The sequence below is a fragment of the Bos taurus genome, chromosome 14 (assembly GCF_002263795.3).
Source record: "Bos taurus isolate L1 Dominette 01449 registration number 42190680 breed Hereford chromosome 14, ARS-UCD2.0, whole genome shotgun sequence".
NCBI classification, from domain to species: domain Eukaryota; kingdom Metazoa; phylum Chordata; class Mammalia; order Artiodactyla; family Bovidae; genus Bos; species Bos taurus.
Window position 1 is genome coordinate 57,668,158 of NC_037341.1, and position 18,881 is coordinate 57,687,038.

At 38.4% G+C, this 18,881-nt stretch overlaps 1 long non-coding RNA gene across 1 annotated transcript in view; it reads right to left on the bottom strand.

Annotated features, from left to right (window-relative positions):
* The window catches only part of LOC132342214 (uncharacterized), a 213,999-nt gene that overhangs the window by 76,520 nt on the left and 118,598 nt on the right, over window positions 1–18,881 (bottom strand). The window contains exon 3 of the long non-coding RNA XR_009490524.1: window positions 9,559–9,631. This is a non-coding gene — a long non-coding RNA (uncharacterized lncRNA). The remainder of the gene's footprint in view (window positions 1–9,558; window positions 9,632–18,881) is intronic.

An 18,881-nucleotide genomic window follows, 5' to 3' on the forward strand; every position in this document is an offset into this window, starting at 1 on the left:
TGACACAACAGATTTTCACCTTATAGTCTCTACATCTACCATTTCACACTTACACATGTAAATCTCACCAAGAAAGTTGACATAGATTTACTCATTCTTTAGTCATACATACATATTTGATACTTTAATGCTAAGTTCAACCTCATCCACTATCACCACTCCCTCATTCTTTTTGGCCTTTGGTCTCTCTTATCCATCCTTCTATTTCCAAACTATCGTTTCAAGGGACTTCCCTGGTGGCTCAGAAGGTAAAGCATCTGCCTACAATGCGGGGGACCCAGGTTTGATCCCTGGGTTGGGAAGATCCTCTGGAGAAGGAAATGGCAACCCACTCTTGGAAAATCCCATGGACCGAGGAGCATGGTAGGCTATAGTCCATGGGGTTGCAAAGAGCTGGACACAACTGAGCAACTTCACTTTCACTTTTCATCATTTCAAGTGTGTTTCATCAAACTGAATGCATCTGCTTTCCTTTTTTAAGAATCCAGTCTCTCAACATCTATCTTTCAATAAGAGAATTTGCCAAGTCATACTGAATGCAACAATTTACATACTTTATTTTACTCCTTACATCTCACTTGGTTTGTTCATTTTTACTTTGTTTTTGCTTACTCATTCTTTCTTCTTGCTTTGGCTGTTTTGCTAGTTATTCCCTTTTTCCCCCTGTATTTAATTTGAAATTCGGTACTTTTCCACTCTGTCAGTGTTTACCTTCTTTTTTCCAGCACTCATAATCAAGCTCTTATTTACCTCTTTTTGTATGAAACCAAAATAACAACTATTTCTCCCAACTGAGATGAGCTATTTCCCATTGTTTTCTTTCCCTTCCCCAAGGAGACCACTAAAAGGCTTTTCTTTCTCCACTGCTTGGTGCTGAGTTCTGTAGAATGCTTTACTATTCTTTATTCCCCCAACTTCAACACCTAAATCCTTTTTTAGGTAAACATTTAGTAACCTGCCGCCTCCCTTTCCATATGTCCCTTTTGCTTTGACAATTTATATTCAGCACTTAAATTGTACATTTCTTGTTACAGTATCATTAGCCATTTGCATGTACTTAATGTGATTTGCATAAATTTACACCTGCTCTCGCACATGTTTAATACTATTTGCATATATTTACATCTGTTTATATATGCATGCTTGCCATTCACCTACATTAAGGTTTCTTTCTTTCTCTCTTTCTTCTTTCTTTCTTTTTTACAGTATCTGCCCCATTTAGAGTGTATACCTGATAGTTTCTCAGAATCCTCACAGATCTACAAATATTTCCTATACCTTAGCAAATGAATTATATCAACAGCCTCAGCTTGTAGAACTTTCCTCCCAGTTCAGTTCAGTCACTCAATTGTGTCTGGCTCTTTGTGACCCAATACTTCCTCCCAGTAGTCTATAGCAATTAGTCCACCATCTTGCCTTAGAATTCCAATATTATATTTCTTCCTTTGTAAAAACTCTGTTTTTTTCCAATCTAGTAACCTGCAAGATTTTCTGTTTGCATCTTCCACCTTATCAAGGCCTTTCCCTGGTAGCTCAGCTAGTAAAGAATCCACCTGCAATGCAGGAGACCCCAGTTCAATTCCTGAGTCAGGAATATCCCCTGGAGAAAGGATACGCTACCTGCTCCAGTATTCTTGGGCTTCCTTAGTGGCTCGGATGGTAAAGAATCTGCCCACAATGTGGGAGATCTGAGTTCAATTCCTGGGTTGGGAAGATCCCCTAGAGGAGGGCATGGAATACATTGTCAAAAATTTTCTAAGTCTATTCTTCATATTTTCAGCCTTTTTCTATTGTCTTATACATTTTCCTGAATTTCTTTTAAGACCTTGCTAAACTAAAAAAGTTTCCATTTAAAATGATGTTTTACTTAACCCCACCCTCTTTCAGCATGTTACCACATTCTATTTTCTTCTTCCTACACTTTTTCAATGAGACCAGGTGGCTCAGTGATAAAGAATCTGCCTCCCAATGAAGGAGATGCAACTGACCAGGGGTTGATCTCTGGGTTGGGAAGATCCCTGGAGAAGGAAATGGCAACTCACTCCAGTATTCTTGCCTGGAAAATCTCATGAACAGAGGAGCCTGGCAGACTAGAGTCCATGGGGTCATAAAGAGTCAGACACAACTGAGTTACACACACAGGTAGGGAGGCAATGAATTTTTACCCAATACATGCTTGGTGCATTCTGTGTCATGGGCATTTTTAGATGTTGGGGATGCAATAATACATTTTAAAAAGACAAAAATGCTTGCTGTTACTGAACTTGTTTTCATTTTTCATTCTTTCTTCTACCCACTGAAATCAACCCCTTGCATCCCCTCTGTCCCTGCCCTGTCCAAGGCTGCTCTAGCAAAGATCAGGAATGAACTCCCAAACCTCAGTGATCTACAACATTTGACACTTTTCTCAACTTCTTCTTGACTGTGATAATGAGATTGTATCTATTAGAATAACAGTCATTACAAATAAAGAACTCAACTAAAATTGGCCTAAACAGTAATGTATAAGGTATTATTATTGGAATTTTCAGTTATGGAAGGTGTCAGGGCTGATTTGATTAGGCAGCTCACCAAGAACTTGGTTTCTTTCCTTGGATTCTGGTTCTCCAATGTCAGTTTTATTCTAGGTCATAACAGTTCCAATTTTCACATTAATAGCCCATACCTATTAATCAGAAGGAGGAGCTTGCCTTTTAGGAGCTTTTTCATTTCCAAAAAAAAAAACCTCCAGCAAACATCGCATCATGTCTAATTAAATTTAACTGGGTCTCTTCCCCTTTCCTAAACTAATTATTCTCACCCTAGAAATGTTCTGATTGTCTTAGGATTGGGTTATTTGAACCTATCATTGTGGCAGTGGTATAGGATTACTCTGAATAGCTGTATAAACCAGGGCTCACCCCTAGGGCTGAGTCTGAGTCAGCTTTTGAGGACACACATCAGCAGCATAATGGAAAGATGTGTGGATACCCAAGCAAAAATCTGGGTACTGTGAGGAAGGGAAAAGCGGGGGAACTATTGCTCAGTTGACCATAGACAAATGCCAATCAGTTTCCCCCTAGACCATCAATTAAACTTTGTGGCTTTCTAGAATTTCATCTACAGCAATTTGGGGTATTTTCATCTACTTCATGACTTTAACTACCAACTCTATGATAGGCACTCTCAAATTTATGTCTGAAATCTCAGCTTCTTTCCTGGAATCTAATTTGTATTTCCAGCTACAAGCCAACTGTCTTGGCTCATTAGTATTTCAAACTTAACCTGTCCAATATTTGCATAGACATCCTAGTAATCCAAAAGAGAAATCTGACAATAATCTTTGACAATCATCACTTTTTCTTGTTAATACTTTCTCCAGTATCAGGGAGCTTCTTGCACCAAATATCTGGACCTTCTTTACCAATGTGGACCTTGTTTAGGTGAGTATTACAGTCACTTAATACACCTGAGAGTTTTGTCGAGGAGAAGATCAACATTTAAACTTTGCTGCTGACTACATGCTTTATCATAAAGCTCTGTGCACTTTTACAACATCAAGTCAATGTGGTAAACCAGCCTGTTTAGTCACTTAGTTGTGCCCAACTCTCTTGCAACCCCATGGACTGTAACCTGCCAGGCTCCTTGTCCGTGGGATGTCCCAGGCAAGAACACCAGAGTGGGTTGCCATTTCCTTCTCCAGGGGATCTTCCCGACCCAAGGTTCGAACCCACCTCTCCTGCATTGGCAGGTGGATTCTTTAACACTGAGCCACCAGGGAAGTGCAGTAATCCAGCTTAGTCACATGGGAAGGTTCCTGTCATTACCTTTTGTTCTTAGACTTTCCTTGGAATCTTGACCAGAACTAAGGAATGAAAATACCTTGTTTTTTCATGTCTCTGTAGCACTGCCTGTTCCCCTTGGCTGGAATTTTTTTTCTTCCTTGGGCTCCGGCATGACATATTCTTGAGCTCACCCTGAAACCTCTGACAGAGTTACTGGTTCTATCTTTCCAAATCCCTTACACAGACTTAATCGTCTAGTATAGACAGTCTACTATTGTCAAGACACATTGTATCACTGTATCATAATTATTCAGCTTTATATCTATCTCCACAGCAGATAGCCATGCCTTTGCTAGGTATGTAAAGATGTGAAAAATGTGTGTAAGAATGGAAAGAGAGAGGGCAGTGGGAATGTGCTGGGGTAATAAACAATCATCTATATAGTGGACTTAGAGAATTGTTTTCACTTTTTAGTAGATAGATTTTATATGAACAGAAGGAAATCATTTGAGGATGAAAACAAGGATCTGAATCTACATTCTTCTACTAATTACAATAAGAACTAGAGTCTTTTGTAATAAGAACTTTTCTCTCCATGTCCAACATCAATAATTTGCAAATGTGGATAATTCTAATCAGCCAAAAACTTTTAGGCAGACTGTGGAGCATTATGGATATGCAGTTCAGTGAAAATGTTATGACTCAAATGAAGCATGTTACATTGGAAATGTGTATCTGGTTTCACAGGCTGGAGTTCAGATCCGCATAAGGACTAACTGAGACACAAAAATCACAAGAGGAGAGTAGATATCTTTCTGCCCCATTTAACAAACACAACTTTTTTTCTCATTTCTTGAAGATGGAGCTCTTGTTTCACTTTCTTATTGCCTATCAATCAGCTGAAGAAGACATCTGCAATTGGGGTTCCTTCGTAAGACATAAGCCCTGGCAGCAGCAGCCAGCACTCATCTGAAAGCTCCATCCTAAATTACCTTTGTCAGGCTGTATAGAAAGTAAAGGCACACTTCAGTCTCATGTGATTAAATCAGGGAATGTACCAACCCGCCAAAGAATGGCAAGTCCTTTCCATTTACATGCTCCATTAACTGCACTTCACTGGAAAAATAAATCTCAGGGCAATTCTTTACCTCTGCTCTTCTAATTGCTACTTACAAATTCTTTTCTCCCAATCATGCTATCTCTCATAAATCAGGAAGCCAAAGCATTTGTAACTGAGTCCCTGGCTCTAATTTAACACGATATGCCATGATTAATGCCAAAGGCAAATAATATACCAAGTTACCATGGGAACCAGGGCATGAAAAGGTAAAAGCCCTCCCTGACACAAGATGGGTGGGACTTCTGTGGATACCTGTGCCCCACCAACACCAGGGACCATGTCATTTTGGCAAAATACCTCAGACCCAGCCCATTCCCAATCCCAGAGATGTGTGGATCCATCCTTCCTCCCTTGAAATTTAACATGCAATTAGTCCACACCTCCAAAGGAGACAAATTACTGGATCATCATTCAGATTACAGATTCTTCATTGAACACTCACATTCAAAAGCCATGGCATATGACACAAGATTAAAAGACTTACAAAAGAGATCACCTGAAGGTATCACCACCATTAAAATAGTATATTTCATTTTACAAAAACACTCACTCATTCCAAGGTTCTGTAAGCTGTATAGTAAGTATTTTTCTACCTTCCAATTCATATATACATATAGAGGATACTTTCAAAGTGAGAGAAGGGGTTACATGGTTTAAAATCAATTAGAAATAAAAACCAAGTATCTCTAGAGTTACAAAATGGGAACAAATTATCTCACTTTCCAAAATATTTATTCATATAGGGCTTCAAGGCTTGTTTCTAGTGATGTAAAACTACATCATGAGCATTTATGTCTGTGCCCCCTACACACAAGGAAAGAGCACCCATATAACATTTCTTCATCAGCGTCCTTCACTTATATCTTTATTTACTCTGCTTTGGCCTCATGCAAACAGGGAATTTCAATTATAAGGAAAGGAATCATTGAATTTCCACCATAAGGAAAATACTTCTCTAGAGAAAGAAACAAAGAAAATGCAAGCCATGGTACTAACATGATAATATATAATTTCTCTGGGGAAAAGTCAATGCAAATGTATGTATGGTATTGAATGATGTCATTCATTTATTTTCTTGCAAATTTTTCTCCATTTTATTCAGAAAATGATTTAAACAACTGAGCTGAAGTAAACAACCACATTCACTTTTGGTACAGTCCTGTAAGATTTAAAGTTGAAATTGGTGCACAAATGCCATGTTGGTCACCAGAGTAGACAAATCTTTGCCATACATGTTGATTTCATTGAGGATGAAATTATTGCCAACAGCCTTGGGTTCATTAAATTCAGAACATATTTTATGGAGTATTTTGGCCATCCAATTTTAAAACCATGTGTATTTTATGGAAAATTTTAATTCAGAAGTGTTTGATTCCTTTTAAAATCATTAAGATTTAAGTGAATTTCTTGATGTTGACCAGTAAAGTCAGTTAAACCTACACTATAATATTGAGTTTGATGATTGGCAACGAATGAGAGGCCAGTGTTAGAATTAGTGTTTTGTTGCAGGAGTGGGAGCAGTTGTCTACATGTATCAAGAAGCTAATCATGAAACTTTGAAGGATCAGAGTAGATGAGAGGGTACAGGTTTATTGCAGAGTCTTCAAATAATTCAGACAGCCATCTTGCTTTTTTAGTGGCTAAATAAATAATGTCTTTCACATAGATCTTTTCTTGGAGAAGGCAATGGCACCCTACTCCAGTACTCTTGCCTGGAAAATCCCATGGATGGAGGAGCCTGGGTAGTCCTGAGGGTCGGACACGACTGAGAGACTTCACTTTCACTTTTCACTTTCATGCACTGGAGAAGGAAATGGCAACCCACTCCAGTGTTCTTGCCTGGAGAATCCCAGGGACGGGGGAGCCTGGTGGGTTGCCATCTATGGGGTCGCACAGAGTCGGACACGACTGAAGTGACTTAGCAGTAGCAGCAGCAAGTATTAGGTGATCCAGTGAAGTGAAAGTCACTCAGTTGCTCAGTCTTGACTCCGTGACCTCATGGTCTATACAATCCACGGAATTCTCCAGGCCAGAATACTGGGGTGGGTAGCCTTTCCCTTCTCCAGGGGGTCTTCCTAACCCAGGGATTGAACCCAGGTCTCCTGCATTGCAGGCGGATTCTTTACCCACTGAGCCACAAGGAAAGCCCAAGAATACTGGAGTGGGTCGCCTATCCCTTCTCCAGTGGATCTTCCCAACCCAGGAATCCAACTGGGGTCTCCTTCATTGCAGGCGGATTCTTTACCAACTGAGCTATGACGGAACCCTAGGTGATCCATAAGAAGAGAAAATGATATTATACTAGAATTAATTCTACTACTAATAAAATGTATTGAACGCTTTCCATATGCCAAACACCCTGCTAAAGATCATCCCCAAATCATCTCATTTGATCCTCAAAACAACTCTGTGAGGTAAATATAAGCCATACCTCATACCTTTGCCAAGGTCACATATATACTTTCTATTTATCCATTGTAAAGGCTTTCAGAAAAGAATGTAAGAGAGGAGACTTTATTAAGAGGCTATTGCTTCACATTTCCCCACCTCAAAGAATAGTCATCTTAGACAATACAGGAAGAAGGAAATGCTATCTATCTGGTTGAGCCAGGGTCAAGATCAGATAGTCTGGTAGTGTGTGTACTTGACAGCCATACAGTTTAGGTTCCATACACTATACCAAGCTCAGTCTAGCTAAACAAAACATACAAGAGATAAGACTCTTGTTCACAGCAATGTTATATATTGTATTACCATTCACAACTGCTCCTCTGTGGGAGGATTACACAACCCCATCCTGTTGACAATAGATTTAGACAATGTGACTTTCTTCGCACAATTAAATGTGAACAGAAGGTGACACATACCACTTCTCAGCAGAAGCTTTCAGATCCAGCCCATGAATCATGTTTCTATTTCTATTTCCCCCTCTGTTATAAGCCCAGCAACATCCCTGATAGGAACTTCTCTATCAGCCTCAGTTCAAGATTGAAGACAACAGATGGCAAAGCCCCAGCCAGCCATGGTGAACACATACATGTGAACGGGAAATCTATTTTCATGGTTTAAATCCCCTACATTTGGGAGGTCTTTTGTTACTACACATTAGCATTGTTACCCCTACAGATACAAACAATGTAACACAGTGATTAAGGGGATGAGATCAGCAAACCGCTTAGCCTCCAGTCACAATCCCATCACTATTATTTACGCTATTGAAATTCAGTTTCAACAATCTAACCTTTGAATAAGCCAAAGTGAATGTATAACAAATTAAATTTGGTCCCTTGAATACTCTCACTGATTCATATGGAAAAACAAGTAGGATAAATTACAATTGGCTTACATTAAGCAAAACACATTACAAAGTTCTTACCTCTTAAAATTTTTTTAAGGTTTTCCAATACATATGTCAATATTTAAATTGTATACTTATCTTTCTCCCTTTCCATTATTGAAAATATAAAACATTAAGATTTCTCTATTTCTAATCTCTATAGAGTCCCATGCTCAAAACAATGGTATACGGTTGTCTGATACGTCATTTTGGCATAGTTGATCATTCATTTCTTATCACTGTTTACCATACTTACAAGCTTTGATAAGGGAAAAAAGAGAGGATTTGTTCAGGTAGTTACACCTTACATGCTTTCAAAATGATTTGGAGGAGTTGCTTACAAAAATATAGATACTGCAACAGAACCAAAAAAATGAAAAATGAGTGCAAAGGAGAATAAAGGCAGGCCTATTAGATGGATTTGGTACATAAAATGGAATCCAACAGGAGCTTACGTGCTTATTTAAAAGCTCCGCAAATTCAGTTTTTGAGATTCCTGGTGTCCAAAGCAAAGAGAGAAGTATAATCCCTTATCAGATACATAATGATCCAAAAACCTTAAAAAGCAGTGACTCAAGAGAAGTACAACTTTTCACAACATGGAAATCTGCCAGGCATTTCCTTTGTGGGTCAACATCAAAAAGAAAATGTGAGATAGCATCCTTAACAATGTCCTTATCAATATCCCTATAAGCAAACAGCAAAAATGTAAGAAATTTCCCACTCTGTATTCCATTAAGACTCGAATTTCATTCTTATGACTTAAGGAAATACCCAATTCAAGATGTTCTTCCAAGTTATTTATTTACACTAAATGTATATAGCCATTTAGACTATGTCAAGTTCTTTATATATAATATTCCATGTGGCATCTCTGAACCAAAAACAAAGTTAATGATGGAAACATTGGTCATTGTTTTAGATACTTTGTGGTGTGTGTGCTACAATGTACTTAGACCAAAATTTGGGAAAACATTCTGGTTTATCTGCAAAAGAATCTTTAACAAACAAGATCCAGATCTTTTCAATTCAAGATCATATTCTCCTAGTCATTCCAACAATCTTTACATCCCTTGCCATCAACTTTTTTTTTTTTTCCATTGTCACCTCCAATTCCACAGTTATTTTTCATTTTGACTTTCTGAAACCTTTCTTCTTCCTTCTATAACTGACATCACTGGCTGGGTACCTCACTTAAGGTGACAATGACATAAAACTATCCAATGATTGTGACTCATTACAGATATCCTTTATTTGTGTTCATATAGAAACTATATAATAATATGGCCATTGGCACTTCTCTATAGAGTGTCTTGCTCTCTATAGAATTTTCTCACCTTGCTTGTCTTCCAACATCAATTATTTTCAGAGTAAAGTTGGGCCTTGTGGAAGAGCATCAACAAAAGCAGCCTAGAAAAATGGGGAAAGGACAATTAACAAAAGGAACGGATTTGAGTACTTCTGAGATCTCAGACTCAAACTTGGAAAAGTGGTTTTCAGAAGCCATCGAATGATCTGATACGAAAAAAACTTCATTTAGATTTATAATTGGTTCTGCTATTCATTTCTAAATACATAAGGATTTGTAAAATATTTCATTTTAAATTAGTATTTAATATTAATATCTCAAAATTTAATATTGAGACATGCTGTCCCTATGCTTAATTATTTGACCCAAAGAAAGTTCATCTCCTTGTGCTTCCATTTCTTCATCTTTAAAATATAGATTATAGTAAGTCCTATCTCATGGGGCTGTTCTGAGAGTTACATGAGTTAAAATTCCTAAACCAATTAGAGCCATGCTTGGCACATAGAGCACAATAAAGTGCCTGCTATAATTATTATTCTTTTAAAAAATAACTTCTAATGTTTTCAAAATGTTATTGTTCCCTATATTTTTCCTCATTAAATATTCAATGACACAAAATGATAGAAATGAGCACCATGAAAATGGAAACATATTTTTAATTTTTTAGATGAATGCCAAATTCTACCTCATTAGGAAGAAATGAAGCTACAAGTTTTCCTTCCCTTGCACACACAGTTTTAATCAGCAGACACCATGACATTTCAATCAGTGATAATTCAAGAAAGATTTGTTTTTGCTAACATCTCTTCACAAATTAGTGTTTTTTGTTAAAGGCCTAAATAAAGGCAACTCCAATTTTAGATGTGCTTTGATTCAAAGACTCTCGCTGTCTATTCAGCTTGTCTACAGGCCCTGTTCATCCATCGTTAGGTTGGCAGCAGGTTACAATGAAAAGAGCACTGGTCTGGAAATCAAAAACTTATCCTGAACTGTCTGTGTCACTTGCTGGTTCTTTATATTTAAACAAAGCATTCTGCCTAATTTGAACTTAGTCTCCTACAGGAGCTGAATGGAGATGGTCCTTTATTATTACGAAGTGCCATGCGCTCGGTAGTGTCCAACTCTCTGTGACCCTGTGGACTATAGCCCGCCAGACTCCTCTGTTCATGGGATTCTCCCAGCAAGAATACTGGAGTAGGTTGCCATTTCCTCCTCCAGAGGATCTTCAGGAATCAAACCCACAGCTCCTGTATCTCCTGCATTTCAGGCAGATTCTCTATAAAATTCTGTAATTCTTAGAAGATTTTCATGGTATCTACATATGTTGGACAATGTGACATTAACTCCCCTGAAGTTATCCATCTACATACAGACTTGTATAGAAAATGAATTCTCCTCATCTAGATCATTCATACATTACCCAGAATTTGACGCTTCCTAGGAAGAACAGAAAATAGTCCATATTTAAAGCTATTTGATATTTAAATAACTAGAACGTCCTTAACAGCATTGAAACTCTCATCTCTTTCCACAGAGAATACACATAGATTTGACTGTTCTTTGTTTGCTTGTGTTTTTAATCTTTGCAATGCTGTCCAGGTTCTGGCTGCTGCTTCTTGTTAGCTGGTCACGTATACAAGTGACACAGTCATTGCCAGCATTTGCTTCTCAAAATAAAACTCCCCAAAGATAGCTTTTTCACTCTCTTGTATACAAACATATAGCTATCTTCTGGAATTCTCACTTGTACTACCAAGTGCCAAGAAGCCATTGACTTGATTTTACTTCCAAGATCCCTAGTATCTAAGAGGTATGAGCAATCATTCAACCAGACCATATACTGCACATTCTTAGAGATACCCATGGGATCATGAAAGGTAGGAGATGGTTTCTGGAGTCACATTCCCCTCCCCCAGAAAGGAAACAGACAAGTCAGCTAAGGAGATATGACCACAGGACTTCCACTGGCAGCAACTAGGTGAGGCAGAAGACAAAGCAGAAACCCTGAAGGATCTGATGAAACATCCTAGAGCCAGGCCACACAGGAAGAGAGTCTAGGCTAAAGCAGCAGAGAGCTGAGTAGCCAGAGGGAAAGAGGCTTAATCAATAGGCACCACTAAGAGGCATAGCCCCAAGGCACCAAGAGGGAAAGTGGAGTCTGAGACTCACTTCTGAACCATAACAGGGATTATGTGCCTAGTCACTCAGTTGTGTCTGACTCTTTGCAACCCCACAGACTGTAGCCCACCAGGCTCCTCTGTCCATGGGGATTCTCCAGGCAAGAATACTGAAACGGGTTGCCATGCCCTCCTCCAGGGGATCTTCCCAACTCAGGGATCGAACCCAGGTCTCCCACATTGCAGGTGGATTCTTTACCATCTGAGCCACAAGGGAAGCCCATAACAGGGATTAGAGGTCTCAAGTATCAGGAATGTCCCACCCTCCCACCTACCCAGGCAACAGTAGAGGTAAAAGTAAACTCTTTGGAGAAAGTTGCCCTAAAACAGACCCACGAGGATAGCACAGACTGAAAGCAAGGATGAACTTACAAATAAAGATCACCAAACACAGAAAAACCAGCCACAGTGTGTGAGAATCGGCAGACAAGGAATAAAGGTTTAAATAGAAAGAACTGCAGGTGTTGGAATGGCTTTGACATAATAGAAAACAGCTATGAATGAAACATATAAAATTTATAAAAGAAAAATACAATTACAAAGATATGCATATAGTAAACCTAGGAGAAATAAGGGCTTCCCTGATAGCCTTCCCTGGTGGCTCAGTCGGTAAAGATTCTGCCTGCAACGTGGGAGACCTGGGTTCAATCCCTGGGTAGCAAAGATCCCCTGGAGAAGAAATGGCAACCCACTCCGGTATTCTTTCCTGGAGAACCCCATGGACAGAGAAGTCTGGTGGGCTACAGAACATGGGGTCACAAAGAATCGGACATGACCGAGTGACTAACACACACGATAGAGCAGCGGTGAAGAATTCACCTGCCAGTGCAGGAGATATGAGTTTGATCCCTGGGTCAGAAGATCCCCTGGAGAAGGAAATGGCAACCCATTCCAATATTCTTACCTGGAGGATCCCATGGACAGAAGAGCCTCGTGGGCTACAGTCCATGGGGTCGCAAAAGAGTCAGACACTATTTAGCGACTGAAACAACAAATGAGAAGTAAGCAGATGGAACTGAAGAGGTTGTAATTAACAGGAATGAAAAATATATAATTGAAACTGTACATGTTAAAAATGAAAACTCAATCAATGTCCATAGATAGATGAGGAAAAGAATAATAGGTTAAAGGAAAGATAGAGGTCAGGGGATGGGGGATGAAGCTTCCACCCTCTAATCATACTTTGGTCTTTCTGGTGACTAGCACCCATTCTGAAGCTATCTAGGAGACCCAGCCACTGGATACCTCTTTAACATTCTAAAGACACTCATTACTCTGGAAATTCTAAAGGCTTTAGAAGTTTTGTGCCAGGAGCTAGGGACAAAGACCAAATATTTGTTTATTTATTTAATGATGAATACATTCAGATGTAATAGATATTGAGAGTTCTAGTTGCTCCACATCATCAGCGATAATAATTGGTACTGTCAGTCATTAATTAATGACTGATTAATTCATTCATTATTCGTTATTCACTCATTAATCTTTGAAATTTTAGTCATTCTGCTGGCAATGGGTTACCATTATGGAGTTAATTTGTACTTTTCCAATGACTAATAAAACTGGGTTTTGCTTCGCTTTGTTTCTGATAAATTTATTCGTCATTGCTCAATGCTCATGTTTTATTATGTTAGGTTTTCTTTTTCTTTAAATTTTATTTTATTTTTAAACTTTACATAATTGTATTAGGTTTTCTTTTAAGCTACTGTTCTCTTTTAGTGGATTTATGTGATTATGCCTCACATCCTGAAAGTAGGACCTTCAGCTATTTTGACACTAAACAACCAAGAGTACAATTTTTTCATGGTGGTGACTAACTGCGTTAACAAAAATCAACCTTATATTTTCTATCGATAATGTTAACGTGGGCTTCCCTTGTGGCTCAGCTAGTAGAGAATCGGCCTGCAATGTAGGAGACCTGGGTTCAATCCCTAGGTTGGGAAGATCCCCTGGAGAAGGGAAAGGCTACCCACTTTAGTATTCTGACCTGGAGAATTCCATGGACTGTATAGTCCATGGGGTCACAAAGAGTTGGACATGACTGAGCAACTTTCACTAACAATGTTAACTTGTATAACAGGACCTGCAAAATGGAGGCAGACCCAGCAGCCCAGCCCACATCACAAATCTCTACTTAAGCCAGCTTGCACTAACAGAAATGCCTCCCTGTCAAGGAAAGTGAGCACCAATCACAATCCTTCAACCCAGCTTTAGCTAGCTTACCTCACCCTAGAAAACAGGACCATCTAGCCTTTAAAGAAATCACCTAACCTCATTGCTAATCATGTCCTGTATCCACATTGCTTGCTCTAACAGTCTACATAGCTTGCTCTTGTCCAAAATCCCTTAGGAGGAAATCTCTACTGCTTAAGAGGCATTGTACTCTCCCAACCCACAGATTGTTTTCCATGGATAAAGGACAGCAAGCTCATGATTAAATTGTTTCCGGTTTCTCACTTGCAACAGTATGCTTAGCATAAATTAGAACAGAGGGCTTGTTTTCCCAGAAAGATTCCTTTAAGATATTTGTTCTTTATTCATATGATGAAAAGAAGGCAATCACTGTTCAAAGTACTCTTAAGAAGTTTTTCTACAAACAGATAAAGCACTTTAATTCTCAATGTTTCAAATAGTTTAGATAAAATATTTAAATATAGCTTTTACTATTAAAGAATTTTTCTATATATTTGTAATCTATAGTAGGAGTTTTAATGTTTTAACAAAAATGTTTTAAGTTTTTAATTGCAATAATTGACATATAACACTGCATTCATTTTGGGTGTACAACATAATGATTTATGTGTATATTGCAAAATGATTGCCACTGTGTTTACTTAACATCCATCACCACATGTAGTTACAAATTTTGACTATGTGTGTGTGATGCAAATTTTCATGACCTAGTCTTTCAGCAGCTTTTGAATATACAATGCAATATTGTTAACCATAGCCATCATGTTTATATCCATAGAACTTGTAACTTTAAGCTTATACCTACTGATGACGTTAACCCATTTTATCCATCCTGAAAGTTATTTCTAATGCAATTAAACTAAAAGATTTTAGCTCCAGAGAAGCAGACAATATTCCCAGTATTTCTTATTTCTCTGAAGTCAAGAAGAGTTATTCTGCAGAGAGAAACTTGAAAGAGCTAAAGAATCTCATAAGGAACATGTGGTAGCAAGAAACATGGACCTTCAAACGCCCATCCTCAAATTCACAGAATGTTACTTCACGTTCGAAAGGGACTTTGCAGATATGATGCAAGTAGGGATTTTGAGGTGAGTACACTACACTGGATTATCAATGTGGCCCTAATCTAATCACTTAAACTCTTAAAAGCAGAACATCTTTCCCAACTATAGTCAAAGAGATGCGATGACAGATAAGGAGGCGGAGAAAGAAGGCACAAAAAGACAGGCACTTGCCACTGCTAGCTTTGAAGACAAAAGGGCCTACGTGTCAAAGAATACGGGTGGCATCTAGAAACTCAGAATGACCAGCAGCCAACATTCAGCAAAGAAACAGGGGCCTTCGTCCTGCCACTGCCAGGAAATAAATTCTGACAATACGCTGAATGAGCAAGGAAACCAGATTCTTGCCTTGAGCACCCATAAAGGAGTGCAGCCTTGTCAACAATTTGATTTTAGCTCAATGATTCCTGGATCAGATTTATAACCTACAGAAATAAAAGATAATAAATCTGTGCATTTAAATCACTAAGTATATGGTAGTATATAAAGGCAGCAATAGAGAACTAATATAGGCCCACAGCAAGAAAGAGAAGTGACTGTCTCAAAGTCATACAACTTTTAGGGATAACACCAGGGCTAGGACATTGTCTGATTCCACTTTTATTTATTTAATATTTTAAAAATTGAAATACATACCTTTATTTTTCTGGTAATAAATATTAAACTGCTTCCTAGTAGACATTTAGCAAATTAACAGATGTTCTGAAAGATGCAGATAATGATGGTTTTAAATTTATATCAATTCGGTGTCAAAGAAAAGAGTTGTAATAACTTTTTTTTAATTGACTTAGATGAAAAGAATTTCCATATTTCTTAAAGTTTTGAATCACTTATCACTTAAGAAATGTTTATTTTATTGGCAACAGAACAGATGCAGGTCTTAATCAAAAAGGTTATTTTCTTTGCAACAAAAAGAATAAAATACCTAGGAAAAAATTTAACCAAGGTGAAAGACCTTTACACTAAAAACTATAAGACACTGTTGAAAGAAATTGAAGATGGCACAAAGAAAAAATATTTTATGCAAACTGTTAAACTACCCATATTACCTACAAAAATCTACATATTCAAAGAAATTCCTATCAAAATCCCAATGATATGTTTAAAAAAAATACTAAAATTTATATGGAAACATCAGATCAGATCAGATCAGTCACTCAGTCGTGTCCGACTCTTTGCGACCCCATGAATCACAGCATACCAGGCCTCCCTGTCCATCACCAACTCCCAGAGTTCACTCAGACTCATGTCCATCAAGTCAGTGATGCCATCCAGCCATCTCATCCTCTGTTATCCCCTTCTCCTCCTGCCCCCAATCCCTCCCAGCATCAGAGTCTTTTCCAATGAGTCAACTCTTCGCATGAGGTGGCCAAAGTACTGGAGTTTCAGCTTTAGCATCATTCCTTCCAAAGAAATCCCAGGGCTGATCTCCTTCAGAATGGACTGATTGGATCTCCTTGTAGTCCAAGGGACTCTCAACAGTCTTCTCCAACACCACACTTCAAAAGCATCAATTCTTCGGCGCTCAGCCTTCTTCACAGTCCAACTCTCACATCCATACATGACCACAGGAAAAACCATAGCCTTGACTAGACGGACCTTTGTTGGCAAAGTAATGTCTCTGCTTTTCAATATGCTATCTAGGTTGGTCATAACTTACTTTCCAAGGAGTAAGCGTCTTTTAATTTCATGGCTGCAGTCACCATCTGCAGTGATTTTGGAACCCCCAAAAATAAAGTCTGACACTGTTTCCACTGTTTCCTCATCTATTTCCCATGAAGTGATGGGACGGGATGCCATGATCTTCGTTTTCTGAATGCTGAGCCTTAAGCCAACTTTTTCACTCTCCACTTTCACTTTCATCAAGAGGCTTTTGAGTTCCTCTTCACTTTCTGCCATAAGGGTGGTGTCATCTGCATATCTGAGGTGATTGATATTTCTCCCGGCAATCTTGATTCCAGCTTGTGTTTCTTCCAGTCCAGCGTTTCTCATGATGTACTCTGCATAGAAGTTAAATAAACAGGGTGACAATATACAGCCTTGACGTACTCCTTTTCCTATTTGGAACCAGTCTGTTGTTCCATGTCCAGTTCTAACTGTTGCTTCCTGACCTGCATACAAATTTCTCAAGAGGCAGGTCAGGTGGTCTGGTATTCCCATCTCTTTCAGAATTTAACATAAAAGATCCCAAATAGCCAAAGTAATACTAAAAATTACAAAACTATAATAACAAAATAGCATAGTACTGGCTGAACAGACATATAGATCAACAGAACAGAATTGAAAGCCCAGAAATAAACCCATATATGTAAGGATAATTAATTTAAAATAACAAACAAAGAACATATACTGAAGAAAGGATAATCTCTTTAATACATGGTGCTGGGAAACCTGGACTGTCATCACATGCAAAATGATAAAACTAGACCACCATCGCACACCATACAAAAAAATCAAATCAAAATGTAATACAGATTTGGTTGTAAGGCCTGAAACCATAAAACTCCTAAAAGAAGTTGGGCATCGTTGACAATAGCCTTGGCAATATCTTTCTGAGTATGTCTCCTCAGGCAAAGGAAACAAAAACAAACAAATGGGATGACATCGAACTAAAAAGCTTCTGAACAGCAAGGAAAACCACAAACAAAATGAAGACAACCTATCAAATGGGAGAAGAGATTTTCAAATTGTATATCCAATAAGGGGTTAACACCCAAAATATATAAAGAACTTATAAAACTCAAGAACAACAGAAGAAGAAAACCCAAACAACCCAATTAAAAAATGAGAAGACACGAATAGACTTTTTCACAAAGAAGACATATGAGGGCCAATGGGCACATGAAAATATGTTTAACATCACTAGCCACTAGAAAAATGCAAATCAAAACTACCATGAGGTATCACACCAATTAAAATGGTTATTTTTAAATAGGCTAGAAATAACAAGTGTTGGAGAGGACATGGAGGAAAGGGAACACCCATACAGTGTTGATGAGAACGTAAATTGGTGTAGCCACTGTGGAAGACACTATAGAGATTCCTCAAAAAGTTAAGAATAGATCCAGCTACTCAGGGTTATTTATCCAAAATGCTGCTGCTGCTAATTCGCTTCAGTCATGTCTGACTCTGTGCGACCCCATAGACGGCAGCCAACCAGACTCCCCCGTCCCTGGGATTCTCCAGGCCAGAACACTGGAGTGGGTTGCCATTTCCTTCTCCAATGCATGAAAGTGAAAAGTGAAAGTGAAGTCGCTCAGTTGTGAACGACTCCTCACGACCCCATGGACTGCAGCCTATCAGGCTCCTCCGTCCATGGGATTTTCCAGGCAAGAATAGTGAAGTGGGGTGCCATCGCCTTCTCCATATCCAAAATGAAAACACTAATTTTAAAAGATATATGTGCCTCTATATCCATTGCATTATATACAAGATATGGAAACAACCTAAGTATGCATCAATAGATGGATGGATAAAGAAGATACATGGACGATCTGGAGGGTAGTACACTAAGTCAGATGGAGAAGGACAAACACCATGTTGCTTCCCAATGTGCCATGTAACAGCTGTATAAAATCATCCCATAAAACTTTAATTCTACCACCTGCAAAATAGAAATAATATAACATTTTCTTCCAACATCACAGGACACCATGTTTGAAAGTATTTTCAAATAAGAAAGCTATATGTACCTGGGACATTTTTGGTACATGGAAGAGATAACCCACAGATAAGAAACCACGTCCAAAGAAATATATTTTCTGAGTAATGTGACAATACATTGCAGGTGAGATTGTTCTCGCAGGTATATAAATAATTTTATGGTTCCCAGATGAATATGTGAAGCCACAAGTTTGGATTAACCACAAAGGAGCCTAAACATTAAAAGAAATAATACTCTTTGAAAGAGAACCATTAAG